The following is a 22,916-nucleotide window of genomic DNA, read 5'->3' as shown; positions in this document are numbered from 1 at the left end:
TGTTCTGTCATCGAGTCTCCATCTCTCATCGTCAGGTTATACAGCCTTTTCCATAGGAATAGTTTATTCACCAGAGACTTAGATTGATACAAAGTCCCTAACTTGTCCCACAAAGCCTTCACCATAGCTTCCCCTTATACATTCAACAATACTAAATATGAGACACATAATGGTATTGTGGTCTTAGCCTTTCGATCCAACTTCTTCCATTCTTCATTGGACACTCCCATTGGTTTAGTACTTGGATCTATTGCAACCCACTAATCTTTATCCGCCAACACGTCCTCCATCTTGAGTTTCCATAACTCAAAACTCTAACCATTAAATTTCTCGATATCTATCTTTCCACTGCTCGCCATCCTCTTTCACCACCAGAATCGATCCCGCGGATCTCCCATTGAAGAGGGTCTACCACAGGCCCGAGCAAAACCCCTCAGCAAAAAAGGCATCCCCTTGAAACCAAAACAACTCTGATGCCAAATGTAGGTTGTAACCCTGTACATAAATTACCTGCATATGAATTCTAAAACACAGAAAATAAACAATGCGAGAGCATAACACATAAAACACATATACATAGAGATTTTCCCCTAGACCCCAAAACTGAGACTATCAACTTGATTTTTTCATTATGTTCCTTTCAATGTTACGAATACTTCGTACATGTTGAAGCATCCAATACCATGGACCGAAAAACATTGTGTCCAAAACCATGGACCGAAAAATCATCGCTTCCAAAACCATGTGCAAAAATCATGCACAAAACCATAGGTAGGTCCGCCCAACCTAATATAGGGTCCAAAAACAAAATTTTCTAGGGCATTGCCCCAGACCCCATAGAGTGGGGTTACCTACACCCCTCAAACCCCCTGTGACATGCCCCCCCCGTGCTACGCATTCGGTGCAATGAAGGGGGGGCTTCGCCCCCCTTCTAACCCCCAGGTTAACTACATGGGCTAGTCGTGGAAAGAATATAACACAACCCAACATGCATGTTTTCATCCCCTAAAAACGTAAACATGTCTTCAAAGTGTGTGACTTATTGCTCTTGGGCAACAATGTACCTAGGTGCAAGCTTAGGGTCATTTGCAATCATGTTGTGGGTGTTGATGACAACCATTGGATTTGATTTCTCAGCTCTTATCATCAGGGGTTATGTCTCTTCTCTTGCCATTACTTTTTTGATATCTATTGCTCTTTCTTCCTCATGATCCATCCATAATGCTAAGGCCATCAATTGCAAGTCCCATAGTTTTGAATTTGGGTCCCACACATTCAAATCTGTCAAGGCCAAGTTGTGTAGGTAAAACTCAGACATTTTAGCTCTATCCTCCAAGGTGCTTTGATCACAGAGATCAATGAATTTTCTATAGTCTTGGAAGCGCATAGTGCCTCTTTGTGTTAAAGTCTTAATTTGGAACTATAGTCACTGTTCCTTAAGATAGAATGCATAAGACTTTGCTGGCATCCTACAGTGAATTGCCTCTAAGGATAAAATGGCCATAGTTGCCAATTGAATTTCTCTCTCTTGTAACTGTCCCCTTAGCCATGCACTGTCTACTTCCAATTGAGCTTTCATCATTGCCTCTTTTTCCTTTATGCTACTCAGTTCTATGCCCATCTCATTTATTTCTCCTCCATGTGGCCTACATCCTCCACTCCTTTAGATTTGGCAATTTGCATCCACCTATGTGTTCTTGCCCTTTCTTTTTCAAGCTCAAAGAATAAGGGGATGGAAAATTTATGTGGAATGACCCTACCCCCTTCAATGAACCTGTAGTAAGAGTCAAGGTTGGGTTTGGGACTAGGTTACCTTAGTTCTGGATCTTCCTTCTTTGTTTCTTGCTGAGTGATAGCTTCTTCTTGCATTTTATGAGTTTCTTGTAGGTTTAGTAGAGTTTCCTGTAGGATGGCCTCTGCTTCCTATAGGTCCTTCTATGTCTCCTATAGGATACCTTTTCCCTATGATGAGGTAGACCTTGTGACAGGCCTCCTAACATAAGTGATGGGAGATTTGGGAGAGGCTTCTCCTGATGATCCTTCTCCCTGAATTTTCTCGAGGGGGGCTACCTTCTTTTGTTGCTTTGGTGAGTCTTCAATGACAATAAGAATTTTGGTGGGTGTTTGAGGTATTCCTTCCCTGATTGTTGTGATTTTTCTTGCCCTAAAGTACAATGGGGTTTTTCTATGTCTCTTCCCTTTTTTCTTGATAGGTGTACTTGGGGTAGTGAGAGAAATTGCTGCCTCTTTCTTAGTTGGTTTTGGAGATACTCTTGGTGATTCTTCTCCTTCTTTTCCTTGAACTGTAGACCCTTGTTCTTCCTTGCTTTTTGTTTCCCCTTTTCCATTCTACTTCTCATCCTTGTATTTCTATTCCACTTCTTCCTCCAGTTCCTCACTCTGTTCATCAGTTTCTTATTTTGCATCTTCTTTTGTCTCTTCTTCTCTTTCCTCCTCCTTTTCTTCCCTTTCTTCCCCCTTTCTTTCCTCTTCATCCCTCTCACTAGCAATGGGGATTTTGTCATATTCAAGACCTTTTATTTATCGCTCTATCTACATGTCTTTGAAAGTTGTCCATGTAATAGGGAGTCTTAGGTTTTGGAGGGAATCTTCTAGGATAACTTTGATTAACCCATGATGGGCTAGCTGTTGATGTTTTCCTTCCTACACTTTGATGCTCATATCTATCACTGATTGAAGAAGAAATTAGGGTATTCTTAGTCTATTTTGAGGAGGTGTGTCTACTCCAACTCTCAGTTATTGGAGAAGCATGAAATGGTATCCATATACCACACTGTATCTTCCTTAACATGATATATACTTAACGAGGTGGTAGCTAATTTCATTCCAAGGGTATGGCAAGCTTTCACTTCTGAGCCCATTTTTTTCCTCCATTGCCTCCTCTCCTTCCAAAAAGAATTTCTTCTTTGCAAGTTTTCTTTTACCCTTATCTTCGTTTCTCCAAGGCAACCCTAAAGGAAGTGTGGTGATTCTGCCTATGACTTTAGGGGTGATTTCTACTGATATGCCTTTCACCACAGTAGTTACATGGGTCCTAGTTAGTTGTATGAGTGAGAGAGCAAAGTCTCTAGCCACCTCATCATCGTATCCCCTCATTTTTCAAAGAAACTCATCCAATTTTGACTTGTGAAGATTTCTACTGCAAGAGGGTGCTGATGAATTCTCACTATGTTTGTGGGTTCCCTCTTGTTAAATCCACCTGTCTTTTTTCCTTTGATAATTGTGGAGGCTTATATGGGTCTAACTCCAAATTCTAATGGGTGAGAGATTTTAAATGACAAATATGTATATAATTCCCCTAGACTATAATTTCCTTAACCAAATGGAGGGTTTTTCTATATTTTTTTAACTTGGAAAATGTGGGAAGGTATAGCTCCTACCTCCTGGTTACTGCCTGATGAAGCCAACCTTTGATCTTTCCTCTCTAAATTCCCACTACTAATCCTATAGATGACTACTTTGTATCCTGTAGGTTCTCCTGTAGGATCCTATAGGTGCTCCTATGCTGAAAACTGCTCACTCTATTTCTTGTAGACACTACTTTAAGAGCCAATAGTAACGTTGCTTCAATGAATCCTCGAGATTGCGAATGCCTCCTTTTCATGGGAATCAGTGTTTTATTTCCTCATATGGGTGGTTGTGTGGGATGGTGTGCTGGCTACTGAAGTACAAGCACCCACTTTTGGACCGTTGGTCCCACTACCACTTCATCATTCCTCCTTCCCTCGTAATCATCCCCCAATTCAGTCATCCGTAACTTAACCATTTTTTGCCTTATAACCTTTTTCTTCTGATTCGACTGTTGCCACGTGTGTAGTGATCTAACTGTATTATCCTCGTCGACTAGTCGAATGTGGCCAAGTTAGCTGGCCACCTTTTCTTATAAAACCAACCCTTACACAATCCTACATTTTTTATCATATTATGCTAGCGAGAGAGCTCAAGCAAGATGACAAACCTGTGAGTAAGATGCGTTGATCATGCTGCTTGTTGGAGAAAGATGTCCCTGTGCTATGTATTTGATTCCTATGTTTTTTTTTTTTTAATTGGCCTCCTTTGATGCTTGTTTCTTTTGATGTGGAGGTACTGGAGGGTGATGATTATGAGCTTGTTGTTGCTGCTAGGCTCTGGAGTAGCTTCCTTGAATATAGGATCTCTATGCTAAAGATGAATGCAACCTATGAAATGTATTCTTGTGGGATAGGATGCTACAGGATTTCCTACAAGATGTCTTGTAGTTGCCTCTCCCCTAAACTTGTATTCTTTTCTTCACTTTTAGAGAATGTGGATTGTTGTCATGGGTAGAGAACGGGTCTAGTGATTGGTAGGTGAGGGGTATAACCTTCGGGTATTGTTCCCTTGTCCTCTATTCTCACCTTCTTCTATTTGTTTTTTTTGTTTTGTTTTTGTTTTGTTTTTCGTTTTTTTTTTTTTTTCTTTTTTCTGAAAACTATAATCTTTTTGGAACTGACTTATTGGATTAATGCAAGGGTAATGTTGGTGGTGAGAGGCATGGTGAAGTAAACATTTTATTTTTGACACAGGCTGGTCATCCCCTTGCTCTAGGGTCACTTTCCTTGGGATTCCCAAGCCACTGTAATTCCTACAGGATCATCCTATAGGTTTTCAGGCAATCTTGTAGGTTTAGAGGGAATCCTGTACAAAACACAGAGCCCGTTTAAACTGAGCTGGATAAGTTCATAAATGGAGGGAATGATGGGATGGAGGAATGAAAACATGAATTGTATAGGTCCTTATGCTCCGCTCTTATTGTTTCGATCCCCCTCCTGCTGACCTGCAAGCAACATTTTCAATTTTTTTTTTCTTTTTTCTCTGTTATATATATACATATATACATATATATATATATTATTTTTATTTATTTTTTCTTCTTCTTTTTTATTTTAAAAAACAACTAGATTGCCTCCAAGAGGTTTTCATCCTAGCTGCTTTCTCCAGGTTCCTCAAAAGAGGTTTTCACCTAGAGATCTTTTTATTTTTGTCTTGACGCCATTAGGCCGCCTCAAGAGGTTTTCAACCCAACACTAGGACTCAAGTGCCTCATGGAGGTTTTCACCTGAATCTATTTAGTTTTTCTCTTTTTTTCTTTTTTATTTCTCCTTTCAGGGACTTGATGGGGTAGAAGTTGAGACTTGCCCCACCACCATCACTATCTTGCTAATGCCATTGATGAATTCTTTCTTGGACAAGGGCTTCTTGTAGACCTTCAATCTGTGCCCATTGACAAGTAAAAGAATGGCCTCTGCATCAATTGTTCTTACCTGTACTAAACGATTATCATGACATTTTTCTATGACATAAGGCCCTAACCATCTGGTCCTTAACTTACCTTTAAAATCCTTGTATCTGGAATCATACAACACATCCCAACCACCTTCCTGAAACTGTTTCTCCTTGATGTTCTTGTCATGCCAGATGTTCCATTGAACTTAAGTCACCTCTGTGTGTAGGAGGGCTTGCATTCTAAACTCATATAACCCATTCAGCTGGAGCAATCTCTATTGTTGCACCCTAGTGAGATCTAGATCTAGTTTTGCTATCATTCTTAAGGTGTTGTACTCAAATTAAATGGACAACAGGGCCTTCTTCCCATAGACCAGCTCATAATGAGTGAATCTAGTGGTGGTCTTCCAGGTGGTATTGTAGGCCCAAGTGGCCTCAACTAATCTATCTGTCGAGTCCTTTCTACTCCTGCTAATCACTTTGGTCAGAATATCCTCTAGCACTCTCTTGGTTACCTCCACTTGCCCATTAGCTTGTGGGTGGTAAGGACTGGATGTTCTATGCTTGATCTTGTGTTGGCTTAACAAATTTTCAATCATGTGAGATGTAAACTGGCTACCTTGATTAGTGACCAATTCTTTAGGGTACCCAAGCTTATAAAACAAATTTTCCCTTAAGAACTTGACCATTTTATCCTTTGTTTCTTCTTTGATGGCTTTGGCTTCAGCCCACTTGGTTCAATAGTCAATGCACATAATGATGTACTACCGTTTCCTAGATGGACGGTTAATGTGTCCAATGAAATCCATGCCCCACTTGTCAAATGGATGGAAAGTCACTTGAGGTTGTAGAGGCATTTCATCCCTTGGGGTCATTTTTCCCATCCTTTGTCACCGATCACACTAACTAGTATACCTCCTCACATCCTAGTGAAGAGTGGGACAGTAATAACCAGCTTGTAGCACCTTGAATGATGTCCTCTTGGCTACAAAGTGATCTCCACAAGGTCCATCATGACAGGTCAGAAGGATGTCAAAGACTTCCTCCTCCTTGACACATCCTCTCATAATTTTATTCGAGCCTAGTTTGGAGATGTTGCCCCCAATCCAAGTGAATGGGGCGCTCTTCCTCACAATCTTGGTTTTCTCTTTGGAGGACAAGTCCGATGGGAACTGTGTAGAAAACAAGTAATTTTATATGCTAGCAAACCATGGAGACAGAACTAAAATGGCGAATAAGTGTTCATTCGGTAACTGATCATCTACCATTCCTTCCTCCCTTGTAGGCAAAGTCAATCTGAATAAAAAATCTGCAACAACATTCTCCTTGACAGGCTTATCAATAATAGTTAGATCAAACTGTTGTAATAAAAGTAACCATCTAATAATCCAGGCATTTACATCGGATTTATTCATCAAGTACTTAATTGCAGCATGGTCATTATGTACAAAATTTTGGTAACCTGTAATGTAATGCCTAAATTTGTTCAATGAATGGACAACAGCTAGGAGCTCCTTTTCAGTCACTATATAGTTCAGTTCAGCCTTTGACATATTCTTACTGATGAAGTAGATGGCATAAGGTAACTTGTAATCCATATTGCCTAGAGCTACTCATATGGCTTTGTGAGAGGCATCAGCATGTATATGGAAAGGAAGGGCCCAATTTGGGCCTCAGACAATAGGTGCAGTGATCAACTTATCCTTTAGGCTGTCCAAGGCATTTTGACAACTTTTTGACTATAAAAATTCAGAGTCTTTGGCCAATAACCCAAATAAAGGAGAAGCTAACTTGTTGAAGTCTTTTATAAATCCCCTACAGTATCCTACTAAACCTAGAAAACTTCTGACATCCCTCTATTTCTATGAAGGTGGGACCCTTTGGATGATGGCTATCTTATTTAGGTCCACCTGTAGTCCTTTCTAGGATATTGAATGACCTAGAACAGTCCCTGCACTCAGCAAGAACTCACATTTTTCGGGACTAAGGGAAACTTTCATTTCAATGCATTTTTTCAACACCTTACCCAAGTTGGACAGAGTCTCCTAGAAATCACACCCATATGGTGTAAAATCATCCATATAAATTTCTACTACATCATGGACTAGCTTGGCAAAGATACTCAGGACTGCCCTCTGGAAAGCGGCAAGAACATTACAAAGGCCAAAAGGAAGGACCCTATAAGCAAAATTACCCCAAGAACAAGTGAAGGTGGTTTTATCCTGGTCCTCTGGGCTAATATGTATTTGATTGTACCCGTTGAACCCATCTAGGAAAGAGAAAAACTTTTTCCCTTCCAGGCCATCTAGCACTTGGTCAATGAAAGGTAGGGGGAAATGGTCCTTCTTTGTGGCTTTGTTTAAGACTCTGTAATCGACACAAATCCTCCACTTCCCAGTTTTCTTTGGAACCAAAAACAAAGGAGAAACCCACTCACTGTCTGAGATAGGGTAAATGAATCCTACATCTAGCATCTTTTGTAGTACTTCTTTGACTATATCCTTAAGAGCTGGATTCATTCTCCTTTGGGGTTGTTGGATTGTTTTGCACCCTTCATTAATATATATGTGGTGAGTACACACCAAGGGGTGAACTCCCTTCATTTCCTTGTAACTCCAAGCAAAGGCATCCAGATGTTCCTTTAGAATGTTGCACAACTTTTCTTCTTGGTGTACAAAAAGAGAGGGGTTGATTTTTAAAGTTCTTTCAGGCCAAATTCTATTGTTTTGAGATGGGTAGGGTTTGAATCAGCTAAGCATAAGTCAATTTGATGGTTTCCCTTGGTTTCCTTTACTACTTCCTCTAAGGACAAGGTGCCGGGAGTTGGACTTTGGAGTATATGCTCAATCCAATAATCTTCATCCAATTGTCATCTTCTTTCTCCTCTTTTAGCCATAAAGGTAAGTCACGTTCTAGAGATGGTTGAGCAGGAGGGTACAAGACTAACTTCTTGGACAAAGGCCCATTTTTTATAGTAATATTTCCAGTGCTACAGATGATGTAGGCATCGACAGTGGCTAACCAAGGCCTCCCAAGTATGAGAGGATAACTAGTAAGCTTGGCTTGAGGCTGGAGAACTAGGAAGCCTGCAGGGTACTCACAAGACTCAATGGAGACCATCACATCCTCAATAATCCCCTAAGGAATTACTGTGGAATAGTCTGCAAGTTGCAAGACTATTGTGGTCTTTCTTAATGAACCCTAGAGATTGAGCCTGAGAATGGTGTCCTTAGTCATTACATTAATGGTAGCCCTAAGATCAATCAAAGTGTGTGGGACAATAGCTCCATTGATGTGCACATCTACTACAAGGCTTCTAGGGTCCAAATACTTTGGGCAAATTACCTACCCCATCATTAAGTCGGATAGTTGTTCAATGAAATTAATGATAGGGGTGTCTCTTTTTAACCTCCTTGTATGTTTGGAACACTTATCTTTAATCAACTTGTTGTAAATAGGTACATCCTATTTACAAATAAATTTTTCAATTCACCCAGAAGTTCATTCTCTTCTAGGTAGGTTGGACTTGATGGGTTAATCTTTTAGGAAAGGGTGGTGGATTCACTCTAGGCATGCTTTTGTCTCTTTCCTCCTCACTCTCCCTAGGTGGAGGTGGAGGTGTAGGTTGGTTGTCTGAGAGTACTCTCCCGGATCTTAGGTTTATTTCCTAAATCACCACAGCATAAGTAGGGTAGGATGTCTCTCCACTATATACTTGTTGTGCCTGTCTTTTGTTCAGGTTCGGATTTGGCTAGGTAGGAATCTAAGGTTGTTTAGGTTGAAAAGGGTTTAAAACTTGTCGCAGGGTAGGAGGTGAAGGCAATAAAGCTGGAGCATTGTTGTATGGGGGCCTCCACCCCAGGCGTGGTGCATTCCACTGAGGCTATGGCGGAGTATATGGATGAAATGACTGGTTGGTCAGCTAGAAATGGTACTGAGGTGAAAAAGACCAAGGAGGAGGTGTATACCAGGAGGGATGAGCAGGGGGTCCCCAAGAGGGAATGTATGTGTTCTGGTTAGGGTTGTAATATGCATGGGATGACCCTTGCATGCCTTACTGGTATGGTTGAGGCCCATGAGGTCTCCTTTGATTTATGTAGCAAAGCTGTTCAGTCACCCCTTCAGTTCCCTAATACACAACTTTTAGTCCAGGTAGAGAAGGGAACTTGTCTGTGGAGTGGTTTTCTTCATAGACCAAGCATATTTCGATCAGGTTTAATGGACATTCATTCCTAGGGTTCCTCCTTCTGCATATAGGGCAGAGGATGTATAATTCTCTTTTTGCTTCCTCCTGCTTCCTCTTGATGTGCATAATGTCCATCTATAGGGCAAGGGTTTGCAACATTTCACTATTGAAATCTTCCATCATATTTCCAATTTCACCTTTTATGGATGTGTTGGAAGAGGATGGGTTAGCCATTAGTTGACTACCCCCACCCTTTTTCCTAGCTGCCCTAGAATGATTCCTAAAGATAGTATTGATATCTTCATAGGGTAGCTGGTAGATGTCCCCTCCTGCTAGCAGGTTTAGGGTATTTAGAAGATATTCCTTTACCCCTCAGAGTAGGACTAGCTTGAGTGACTCAGGATCAAGTGTGCACCTGGCCCTTTTGTAGATAAGCTAGAATCTTTCTTCATAATCCTTTAGGGATTCATCATGCCGCAAGGTCATCCTAAAAAATTCCTCTTTAGTGTCTTTGGACCTGCAATAGTCTCGGTACTTGTTATTGAAGGCTTGCTGCATCTGAGCCCAGGTTGTGATGCTATCCCCAGGTAAGCCCATGAACCAATGCAAAGTTGCATCCTTGAGAGTTGATGGGAATAGTTTCATCTTCTGCTCATCAATGGTGTAATCATAAGTTTTGCATATGAAAGAAAACTCAAACAAGAAAGTATCTGGATCTTCTAAGGTCAAGCCATGGAAATGAGGAAGATCAGAGGGGCTTATGTTTTTCATCTTGGTATCCCCATTATTTTCGTTGATGGGAAAGGCACCCTCAATTATTTCTCTATCTCCTCTGTCATTTCTATTTTTAGTCATTAGGTTAGTTGGAATGGGTTCTCCTTCTTCTTCTCCTCCTGTAGGTTCTTAAAAAATCTATGGTTGTTCACCTAAGGTGTCCTCCAATTCACAACTACCGAAGAATAGGGAAGTTTGGTTGTTTGAAGTGGTTGGGGTATTTGGTAGAAATTTCCCCAAGTTATCCCTATTCCTATGAGGCATGAAAGAAGTTTTATTGTTTTGTTTTGTGGTTTTTTTTCAAGCTTTGAGACTAATTACATAATTGAAATCATAAACTGAATGAAAACTAATTGCTTGAATGAAATCTCACTTGCAGAATGGAAAACAAAGAAAACTTATCTAAATTACTTTTGTAGAAATGAAGCTAATAGCAAAATTTCAGAGATAAGAAATGGAAGAAAGAAAGCAGAAATAACATCTTACTCAGACACCCCCTCGGCAGCAGTGCCAAAAAGTGATGAGCACCAGTATTGCAGCAAGAATGCTGCAACTCCAGGGGCTACCAACTTTGCTTTATCAACCCAAGGTTCGTACAAACTTGGAGGTGAAAATGTTGTATACACAAGCAGATGCAATGGGTCCTCTCTTTTTCACCGCTAAGTTGGTGATAGACCACTATGGTTTCTCAAACCAACCTTCTATTGATTCAGAAGAAGCTTGATTACCAATGAGGAAAAGACAAATTTATGCTAACTGAAATCTTGTCTAATGTAGTAAGGAAAAACTGAGTTTAAATGCATAAACACACCATTCACCTAACTATTGCAAAGAGGCATTGCTTCAAAAGAATGCTAAGTTAACATGTGTGTAATCCTACTGCCCTAGGCATGCAATCTAAAATAACCAAACATTTTACTATTGTGCATGTAAATGAACACAATAACTCTTTTTTCCTTTTTGTCTTTTTTGTGTGAAAATGTGAATGCTAAATCCTCTTGGTGATGTGGTAGGTGGATTAGGGATGATGGTGAATGGTCATATGGCTTGGGAGGCAAGTAAGGGTCTTCTCCTATCTTCCTAGGTGTTTTTTCACAATTCAGCCTCAAAACAGGCCATTGCAGGTCATCCTATAGGATGTCCGAATGCTTCATACAGGATGTCTTAATGCTCCTACAGGATCCCCTGTATTCCTACAAGATCCGACCAAGAGAAATAAGAGTGATTTGGAAGGTGGTGTAGGGATTAGGGAAGGTGAATGGTGGGTGAAATGAGGCAAGGGAGTGGCTACAACTCCTTCAGAGCCCAAAACAGATTTTGTGAGATGCTTGGATTTGCTCAACAAACTTGGAGAAGTGTTCTTATGGAATGATGAATTTGGTGAGGGACTTAGTGGAAAAGGCAATAATCATGAATGGATGAGGTTAGGATGGGGTTTTTGGTCATGAAACCCCCCTACACTATTGGAACTCCTACAATGCATCAATCATTGGTATTTATCCATAAATCATGTCAAACAAGAAAGATTTTCAATCAACAAAGAAAACAGAATTTCACCATACCGCTGCCTATTTCATGCATGGAAAAAAATTGCAGAATAATGTGAAACACTATGATATAGAATACAAGGTTGAAGATATCCGAAATGACAATTGAACCTTATTCTTGAAAACTGATAAAATGTTGGCCTAAGTAGCAAAAAACCCTAAAATCCATAAGAAATCAAAATTCTATCTTTTTTAGGCTACATAGGAGTTCTTTCCTCAAACCATAGTCCCTGAAGGGAGGAGTGAGGTCAAAGCTAAATACTATCAACTTTTTTGTATTCCTTTATCTTCCTAAGCTACTACTAAAGCAATGCACAAATGGAAGCAAACTAATCAATTCCACAACTACTTCCAATGAAATAAAGCTAAAAACAATTCAAAAATTAATCTATGAAATCAACTAAGCATACAAATACAAGGAAAGGATCCTTTGCTACAAGGGTTGGGCCCTAAACCAAGAGCTTCAGCCCTCTGAGTCAACTCAGTGCTGGATCAAGGAAATGCTCATTCTCATTATCATATCAAAAAATTACATAAAAATATCTTCCACAAGTCTTGAACTCGAAAATGCTTAGTGCTTTTAAATCAAAAATCAGAATCCTAATGAGGTTCTAGGCCTCTTTATTTATAAAAATGAAGTCTCCAATGAATTCCTTAAATCTAGCAAGGCTTGGCTCCCAAACTCAAGATAAGCTGGCTCTTTAACTATCACTGGCTCAGTTGCCTTTTAATCTTCCTAACTCGGCTGCTCGCAACTTTGAGCTAGTGTGATTTGATGGAGCAATATTCGAATGAGGGAGGATTAAATGAGGAGGATGTATGTCCTACAATCTCTCCTCTTTGTCTCATTCGAGTTTCTACCCTTGATTATCTAAAATTGCCATGATTTGCTCTCAAAAACCTGCAATCAATGCACATTAGTCCACTAGACATAACATCTCACTTTTACTCATCTCATTAAGAAAAATATAATCAAAATATGTAAGGAATTATGAGAAGAGTTTATTTAAATAAGCTTGGAGGTGTATTAAGGTCCATATAGTTACCCAATGATGAGGCTCATCAATATTCTTCTTCCATAGTATCTTGCACATTAGCTCCAAATGATTGAATGTAAGTCTTCATCCCCACTTTCCAAAAAACATAGTTTGTTCCATTGAACATAGGTGGCTTATTGATAAAAACACCTTCCTAGCATGCCATGGTCCTTGATATTTCTTCTAGCTATTAGATTGATTCGAAGTAACCTGCTCTAATATTAATTGTTGGAAACCAGGAAAATACTGAGAGGGGGGATGAATCAATATTGTAGAAATTTTACTGATTCAAAATTTATTTTTACTTTGTGTGAGAACAATAAGATAGTAACGATCACTTTCAGCTATAAATATGATAAGAATTACTTCAACAATCAATGGAACATTCAAGGAACAAATAACTTTAGAAATTGCTTTTCCGTTTTATTCACAGGGAAAGCTACAACTTGCAAATATAATGTTTTGGGCACAACTAATAGGAAGCTACAACTGAGTGCAGCTACAACCTCAACTATTCTCCAGCACCCATTGGAAGGAGCACCAACCACCAATCAATAAGCTACACCTTTCTTTGACACTCATTTGTTATAGACATTTTTGTGCCTTACAGCTCTAAGAATGAAATGTCCATAAACCAAGGGATCATAAGTCCCTAAAAGTGTTGTTCCTTCCCCTAAAGGAACAAGGTGAACCAATTACAGCTTCTCCCAGAAGTTCTCCACAAGAAACTGCTCAGAATCAGTCAAATCAGGATCATTTCAGCTGCTCCACTAGCTACCTGCGTTGCATAGCACCCCAGTACACTAGCTAGGTGCGTTGCAATACACCTAAATGCACTACCAGGGTGCGCTGAGCGGGAAATGACAAATGGCAGTGTCATTCCGCGAGGTGGACAGATAATGGAAGCTTCCAGAATCTTCCCCAATGACACTTGCCTCACTAAGTTCGACCAAGGATGAGTAAGAGGCTCTCGGTATCCAAGTGGAAGCAAGAACTGACAGAGAGAAGCCACAAGTCAAATCATAAGCTGACTCATCCTCTTTGCATACATCTATATATGGATCCCCCATCTGAGAGATCTGGAGGCTGGAATTTTGTACTTTGCAGAGAATTGCTGTTGGTTTGAGATTGAGATTAGTGCATTGGGTGATTTATGCTTTGTTGGAGGTGAGGAAGGGATTCCTTTGCTGGGAGGTAGATGCTGGATCGAGACTCGCTTGGTTGTATCTCCTCCTGGATCTTCTTGTTATATCAATAAAACTATTTGAGTTTCTCCTACATGCTTGTGTATCAATGATGTTTTGTTATATTTGCATGTTTAGCTTAAATCTGATCCTAAGCTAGTTATGAATGAAAATCTATGTTTTTCTTGTAGTTTTCCTCTTCTGTGATCTTGCAGGAACTTGGTGAAGCTGGGCAAGCGAGAGAGCAGGTAGCTGGAAGCCATCAAAGAGGAGATCGATTGGATCAACAAACTAGCGCAAGACACAGGTTAGTTAATCCTTCCTCTTCGTTTACATTTCATAAAGAAGAATACAAAAATAGTTTTCCTTGTTTGTTGCTAAGGCACTGTCACACCTTAGAGTGGGATAGGGGCGTTCTGAGTAGATACGTTTCCCAACAACAAAATGGTGACTCCGCTGGGGATCGTGTCTAGTTAGTTTATTTGTGTTTCTTTTGTTGTTTGCTTCATAAACACAGAAGTAGAAATCGAACTGCATTTGCCATTATCGAATGCAAAGTAGTTGCTACTTCAATCCTCTCACTGGATTTGTTTATGATTTGAACAGCTGATCCACAAATGCTCTAATTACCCTTTGTGATAGCTCTTAGTCCTCCTTTAAATCATCCCTCTAATTGTACCTTACTGATTGCTTTTACTCGGCCAAAATCCATAGATTAAACTGCAAACCGTAACCCAGAACCCGGATAGAAGTCTCTTTTCTGCCCCAGCGCAGGCTCTGTGAAGAGGTTCTACATTTCAACGCAGGTCCCGAGAGGGCTACCTGCGCTACAATTCAGTTTCTCTGTGCAACAGGTGCACTGATCAGCCCTTGCCCTGTGCAGCTCAGGTTCTTTGCTTCATTTTGTCCAGTTTGATCTCTGATTTTTTGCAGCCTGTTATCAGTGTGTGTACCTATCTGAAAACCCCTTTTCTTTGCCTTAATTCCGCCTCCTTTGTACAAAAAGACTGTAGGTGTTCTTTGTGTATTTGTTACATCATTTATAGTTTTCCATTGAAAAGTAGAATAGTCATACTGTCGTCCTTAGATTTAGATCTGTCGTAAGTGTCGATTTTGATCTTAGGAGAAAGTTTGTTTGCTGTTGATAGTTGATTATACTTTTTACTTTTTCCTTTGGTTTGAATTTGTCTCTTTCTAGTGTCGAAATGAGTGTTTATTTCAAAATCATAAAGTGTCATAATATTCTCTACCTTTTTTGATTTCGAAAAAGAAGCTTGTTTGTGTTTTTCACTTGAAAGCAAATTCAAATTTGTACATCAACTTTCTTTTTAGGCATGAATATTAAGAAAGTGAAAACAAATACATGCATTTGTGCATTTGCATATTGATAGTTTGTATGGTTTGATTTAGGAAAAGTGCATTTACAGTGTGCTCTTTGCTCTTTGAGAAAAGATTGTGTCTTTCTTTTCCCCTTGTAGCTAGGATTTTCATTGTTGAAAAGAGATAAAAGCTTGCTTATCATCTTTAGATTGCATTTAGGAATTATATCTACATCTCGTGGTGATCCAAAAAGGCAAACTTCTAAGAAATATCAACTTAAAATAAATTGAATGAATCTAACAACGCTTTGGAACTTAACGCACAACATAGAGGTCTAGGCTAGAGACGTGTTCCGGCGTCGTAAAGCCTGGTAACTGTTGTCCTCACTGATGGTTGGGTGATTCCTCCACTGTGAGACGATAAGTGCCAGTACGGATTGTGCTCCCACGTACCGTCGAGTATATATTGGGAGACCCCTATAGGCTTAAAACCTTTTATCCATAGGAAGCTCTGTCAGCCGCCCTACTGATCGCAATGCACCGAACACAGCATTCGAGAAGATTGACTGCTGTACCGTAAAACGTATTCTGTAGTTTTTGTGATTGGTTTGGCACACCCTCTACCTAGATTTCCAGAGCAGTCCCTTTCATTCCTTTTCAGACTCCTTAACGGAAAAGGTCCATCTGAGCACCTGTCACTTCAGGCTCATTAAAAATCGAAGGAGACTAGAGTCATCTTTTGTTTTTTCTCGACTCTTTAAAATTGAAAAAACAAGTTGTGTCCAAGCGTCGTAAAATTTATTTTAAATGGAATATTCATACCCTTTTCCTACGTTGATCTTAGGTTGAGAAAATGGAGTCTACCAACCAAGGAATTCCCCTTGGTGGAAATCCTAGTCCCTTCTCCTCTTGGGGAGATGTTGGTGCACCCCATATGGCCACATTGTCGCTTCCAGGACTGATAATTGGCTTGCCAGTCTGGCTCTTCTCAAACAATGTCGTTCAGAACACCACTATTCCTGAACAATCGAATCAGCAGTTAGACCAGTCCAGAGTTACCCACCAACCTTCCACTTCCTCTAATTCTTCCTCTCCTCCTTCCTCTTCGCTTAATGGGGCTGGCAAAGCCAAAAGTCAAGTTCCTAAGGAGAAGAAGGAAAAGAAGAAGAAAGAGAAGAAGAAGAAGCAGCCAAAAGCGAATGGGGCAAACGAGTGTCGTCTAACGAAAATCCACACACTGCACTGACCAAGCCTAAATCGCCATGTGTCATTTGCAAGGGAGACCACTTTCACAGAGATTGTCCTTGCATCCCTCGGATACTAAGGGACTAGTCTCCCCGTTTGCACAATCCGGTGTCATCAACCTCTGATTGCCATGTTGAAAGTACACCGTCAACTAGCGAAAGTGAAGTCCCAGGACAAAAAGGGAGAGCTAGATCTCCCTGTAAACTATGTGAAGGTGATCACGCCATCCACCGTTGTCCCTTCTTAGATGAAGCTAAAAGAGTTTTGGATGATCGTCCGGTTTCACCATTACGACTTCCTCCTGGATATAAAAAACTCTTGTCAAGTCCTTCGTTAGTTGAAAATCCAGCTGGCCCACTCAAGTGGTCAGCTGAAGCGCCTGTCATTGAAGATGAACCAGCTGAATCCATACCCGACGAAAGTCAAAAGGTCGAGGTGGTAGTTGAACCGGTATTGCCTTCAGAGGTTTTATCTTCGAATGACACAGTCACTGGAGAGAATAAGGATGACAGCGTCCAAATTCTCTTCATCAACACAGACTCCGACGAACACGGGGGCAACCCACCCATTCCTTTACCGCAGGAAGGAAGTTCGTCAGAGCCGTACCCGGCCGTCTACTCGGTCCCACCTCCAAGCAACCTAGTTGTCTCCTTTGACTGGAATCAACTAGGCAGACCCCATTTACCAGCAGGCATACCATTTAGAATTATCGTCCAAATATATAGAATGGTCATGGCTGGTACCATCATAGATGAGGGGGCTTCTATGAGTATCCTTTCCTCTACTGCTTGGAAAGCGCTTGGTTCACCATCGCTTTTGTCTGAGATGAGAAATCTGACAGGCTTTGATAAAGCAACCAGTCGACCTTTAGGGATCCTCCCCAATGTGCCCATAACATTGAAAGGGAAGACAGTTCAAATGAACGTAATGGTCGTTCAAGGACCCTTGGATTATAACCTACTCCTTGGACGAGACTATATTTATTGCATGGGAGCCATCATCTCCTCACTCTTTAGAGTAATGTGTTTTCCGCACGAAGGAAGAGTGGTCAAGCTCGTGGACCAGCTTTCATTTCCCAGATCACGCATCACAAATAGTCATATACCATCCCTAAATGGTCTCTTCACGCAAGAAATGTCTCAACCCACGGTCCATCCTCCCGATGAGCGCGAGTAATTCGGAGGGATATGACTGGAACCCAGGGGGCATGCGTCCTGGTCTGCTTCGGCAGGAAAACTTCGGGTATAGGGTAGGTTTCCACGGGAGAATATGACTAGTCTGTACCCCGTCCGTCGGTGGAAGAGGGGTTATTCTAGAAAAAGATTCTCTTGTCAAAGTTATGTGTGTGGCGCTCGTTGTCACTCGCCTTTGTTTATCTCGGTAGATATCGCCGAAGAAGTGTTTTGTTGGCTCCGCTAATAGAACAATCTTTGGGTAACCTGTAAGAGGTAGTACCCTTCCTGATAAAACGAATGTTTCGTCAGCTCGAATAAAGGGTGACCCTTCCTGATAGAATGAATGTTTTGTCAGCTCGAATAGAGGGAGACCTCGAAACTCTGTTTTATACCTGGGGGCATGCAAACCTTTTGGAGTGCAAGCGAGGGGTGGCTATTTATTTTTTAAATTTTTAGGTCCTCCCTTTAAACCCGTAGGCTAACCCTTTAAACTCGTAGGATTAGTCGTTTCCTAACTTGCATAAAGAAAGGATGTGGGGCAAAAATATAAATGTTGCCGTTTTATATGAGACATTCTTATCATATGACTGGATTATCGAGCAGTTTTAGCACATAGTTCATGCTCGTTAAAAAATAAACATAAGACCGAGCAAGTGTTTCAATCCACGTTTAAGCTCGTTAAAAAATGAACTATCCTCCGGTAAATGACCACCGTGAATGTAACATTATCAGCCATTAAAGCCTTGGTCGTGTTTGCACCGTCACCTCCACTTTTCCATTGGCCGATCATTCACCTCCATTTGATTGTTTACCCATTTTGAGGAACAGCTGCGAAGAGTGATTTCACTAGCCATCCTTGTGACACTGCCATGCTTGGAAAATTCCAACCCTTACCTGGAATTAGCTGCTACCCTTTTTATCACTCGTTCCTCAAAAGACGAGTCTTCTTTAAGCTCTTTTCATCTGACTCGTAAAACATGAAAAGATTACCGAGTTTTGGCCTTCCAGCTCGTTAAAGCGATCGGAAGTGCTATCCCTCCTCAAGATTTTAATCTTTTTGGACCTGAGGGATTATTGCACAAAAAGATCGAGTGCTTGTGTTGTTTGGCTCGTTAAAACTATCGAAAATTCATCCCTTCTGTATTGTTTTATACTTTTTCGAACTTAAGGGATTAGATGACGAAAAAGGAACTCTGGAGTTAACTTTACGTACCTTTTCAGACTCTCTAAAAATGAAAAGGACCGAGTTATCTTTGTTGTTAGACTCGTTAAAAAGATTAATAGCGGCAAACTTGTCCGTAGACGAGAACGAGTTTCACTATTGCTAGGCTCGTTAAAACATAGCGATGGGTTTGCCTGAAGGGAAAATTATAGAACAAGCATATGTTATCATCCTCAAGCTTGACAAAAATAAAAAGGTACTGGTCAGCAATGACAGGGGAAAAATTGGGAAGAAACTCAAAGAATCTTTGTTGGTAGCAAGTCGCTCTTGAACATGACACTTCCACTTCGTGCCTGAGTCGGGTTGGGTTGTTTCATTCACCGGTCACATCCCCATGGTCACGCCATACCATCCACATTTGGGGTAAATGCTACCAATCCATCACATAAGTGTCGCCGACATGTTCAAGAGAAGTCATCCAGAAAAGTCACCCGTGTTCCATCCACTACCATACATTATACTTCATTCCTTCATGACCGCCATCCTGAACCATATATCATCAGATCGTTTTCACCTCCATCAAAATCATTTGCTCTGTTCCATGTCATTGATGTGGGATTCATCAAGGCCCTCCTTTGACAGATCGCTTCTTGTCGACATCAGCTCATTATCCAAGAAGTTGATCTAGGAACACCCCATTCAGTACTTTGAAGCTTGCATGCCTCAATGGCAAGTTTCTCACTTCCGGCGACAGGTATACATCAATGACCTTCGACCGAAAGATTTTGCGTGGTGTTCGACGCCAAGTCCTTTATTCACACCGCATGAATTGTACTGCAGTGCCTTGAGGGTCATCATCCTTATCGGTGAATCCTCTCGCGCGTGTTAACAGTTTACATCATCGATTGGTAATCAAGCGATGTCTTTCCATGTTCGACTTCAAAACATTTCTCACATGGATCGACTTGTACTTTGAGTGAAGATCGGATGAGATTGAAGACCCCAGATCTAATTTCATCCATCCGGGCTGCGATATATATTCATGAAAAATAAAGACATTGACATGTACAACATTGCAGCACAGATAATCATCCTACCAAAAGGATATGACTTCATCAAAATCATCAGTCTACCATCAAACGATTGTCTGTCCTATGTACATAAAAATGAATTTATAAAGCTGAGCATGGGAATGCCTGCCTCAGCTAGATCATGAAAACAGTATGAAGATAATGTATTGTATTGTATCTTATTACAGGTCTCCTCCCAGCATTGAAAGAACTTCGGATCCTCCTAATAAAGCATTTCACCCGATAAACGGCCTCATACTTTAGGGGGCAACTGTTATAGACATTTTTGTGCCTTACAGCTCTAAGCATGAAATGTACATAAACCAAGGGATCCTAAGTCCCTAAAAGTGTTGCTCCTGCCCCTAAAGGAACAAGGTCAACCAATTACAGCTTCTCCCAGAAGCTCTCCACCAGAAACTACTCAGAATCAGTCAAATCAAGAGCATTTCAGCTGCTCCACTAGCTAACTGCGTTGCATAGCACCCCAGTACACTAGCTAGGTGCATTGCAACGCACCTAAATGCACTACCAGGGTGCGCTGAGCGGGAAATGACAAATGGCAGTGTCATTCTGCGAGGTGGACAGACAATGGAAGCTTCCAGAATCTTCCCCATTGACATTTTCCTCACTGAGTTCGACCAAGGATGAGTAAGAGGCTCTCAGTCTCCAAGTGGAAGCAAGAACTGACAGAGAGAAGCCACAAGTCAAACCATAAGCTGACTCATCCTCTTTGCATACATCTATATATGGATCCCTCATCCCAGAGATCCGGAGGCTGGAATTTTGTACTTTGCAGAGAATTGTTGTTGGTTTGAGATTGAGATTAGTGCATTGGGTGATTTATGCTTTGTTGGAGGTGAGGAAGGGATTCCTTTGCTGGGAGGTAGATGCTGGATCGGGACTCGCTTGGTTGTATCTCCTCTTGGATCTTCTTGTTATATCAATAAAACTATTTGAGTTTCTCCTACATGCTTGTGTATCAATGATGTTTTGTTATATTTGCATGTTTAGCTTAAATCTGATCCTAAGCTAGTTATGAATGTAAATCTATGTTTTTCTTGTAGTTTTCCTCTTCTGTGATCTTGCAGGAACTTGGTGAAGCTGGGCAAGCGAGAGAGCAGGTAGCTGGAAGCCATCAAAGAGGAGAGCGATTGGATCAACAAACTAGCGCAAGACACAGGTTAGTTAATCCTTCCTCTTCGTTTACATTTCATAAAGAAGAATACAAAAGTAGTTTTACTTTATTGTTGCTAAGGCACTGTCACTCCTTAGAGTGGGATAGGGGCATTCTGAGTAGATACTTTTCCCAACAACATCATTGTTCCATATTTCATCCATTTTCACACTAGGATCAATGAATTCCTTCTTTTCTTAAAAAAGCAGTTAAGTCATTGTCACCACTTCAAAAGAAACACCTACAACAATCACCATACTAACACCTCATTGCCCCATAATATTTGTCTCAAAAGAAACTATTTTCATTCTACTAGATTAGGCCTGCTTTTATAGATTTTGGCTTGATATTTTTGGATTCTTGAATTTTTGCATGCATAAGCCTTTTTTCTTTTGTCCTATTCATTTTTTTCCTTTCCACCTATTCACCAAGTTCTCAGACCTTGACCAACCTTTTATTCTAGTGGAACTAACTTTATTTACAGTTTTTAGCTAATCTAGACTTTTATAGTTTTTAGCAGTTCTTATTCTATTTTTAGTTCCAGTTAAGTTTGGCATAGCTACCAAATTTACTTCCAAACTGTCAATTCTGCCAAATTTGGGCTTAAACCCCTTTCGTCAGTTCCTTTTCCTACTTCTTTACCATAAGACTAGGCCTTCATAACCACTGGATTAGGCCCTAGGTGTTAATCCCTTTCAAGCCCTGTCAGGAGCCTATTTCCTTTGTTAATGGCTATGTGTTGTTGGTCACATTTCTATGTGAAGCGACCACACTCAACGCAAAGGTCCAAGTTCCCTAATTTTATATTAATTAGAATACTTAAAAATTTATGGGATTTTGGGATCCAGAGATGGCCCCACATTCTATTGTCTTTATCCCTTGATCATGTTTCTACGCAAATCAATCTATGGGACAAGTCCAAGGGCATAGCTTGTTATAGACATTTTTGGGCACTGCAACCCCAATCATATATGTCCATAAACCAAGGGCTTCTGAGTCCCTAAAAGTGTTGTTTCATGCCCTAAAGGAACAAGGTCAGCTGATTACATCATCTCCCAGAAGTTCTCCACAGAAAACTGCTCAGAACTGGTCAAAACTGGACCATACAGGTTGCTCAGTGCTAAGGGTGCGATGCATCTCACCTACCCAGTGTAAAAGGTGTGATTCATACTAGAAATCCCTTCTGTAGGGTGCGATGGGCGAGAATGGACAAATGGCAGAGACAATTTGCAAGGTGGATGATCATGGAATCTTCCAGAAACTTCTCCTGTGACACTTGCCTCTCTGAATTCACCCAGGGATGAGTAAGAGATCATCAATCTCCAAGTGGAATCAAGAACTATCAGAGAGAAGACACTAATCAAAATCCCAGAAGCTGACTCACCTCCCTGCAATCATCTATATATGGATCCCTCATCCCAGAGATCCAGAGGCTGGAATTTTGTATCTTGTAAGGAAGTGATGTTGGTTTCCTAGTGGAATATCATAGTGTTGGGTGATCTAAGCTTTTCATGAGGTGAAGAAGGGCTTTCATGCTGGGAGGATGACGCTGGGTTAGATCAATGGGTTGTAATCCTCTCTTCTAATCTTTACATCAATAAAGCTATTCAAGTTTTCCTCTACATTCTTGTATGTCTGAGAGTATATGCATTTGTGTGGTCAATATATATCTGGTCCTATATTTCTTATGATTGTAGATCTCTGCACTTTGAAGGTATTATGCTGCTTTGACTTTACAGGTACTCTTTGAAGTGAAGTGGTCAAGGGAGAAGCGGCAA

Source organism: Pinus tabuliformis, chromosome 6 (genome assembly GCF_031772625.1).
Source record: "Pinus tabuliformis cultivar Carrire ecotype Pingquan chromosome 6, CPIR1, whole genome shotgun sequence".
NCBI lineage: Eukaryota > Viridiplantae > Streptophyta > Pinopsida > Pinales > Pinaceae > Pinus > Pinus tabuliformis.
The sequence above is the reverse complement of the archived record's forward strand: the minus strand, read 5'-3'. Positions refer to the sequence as shown.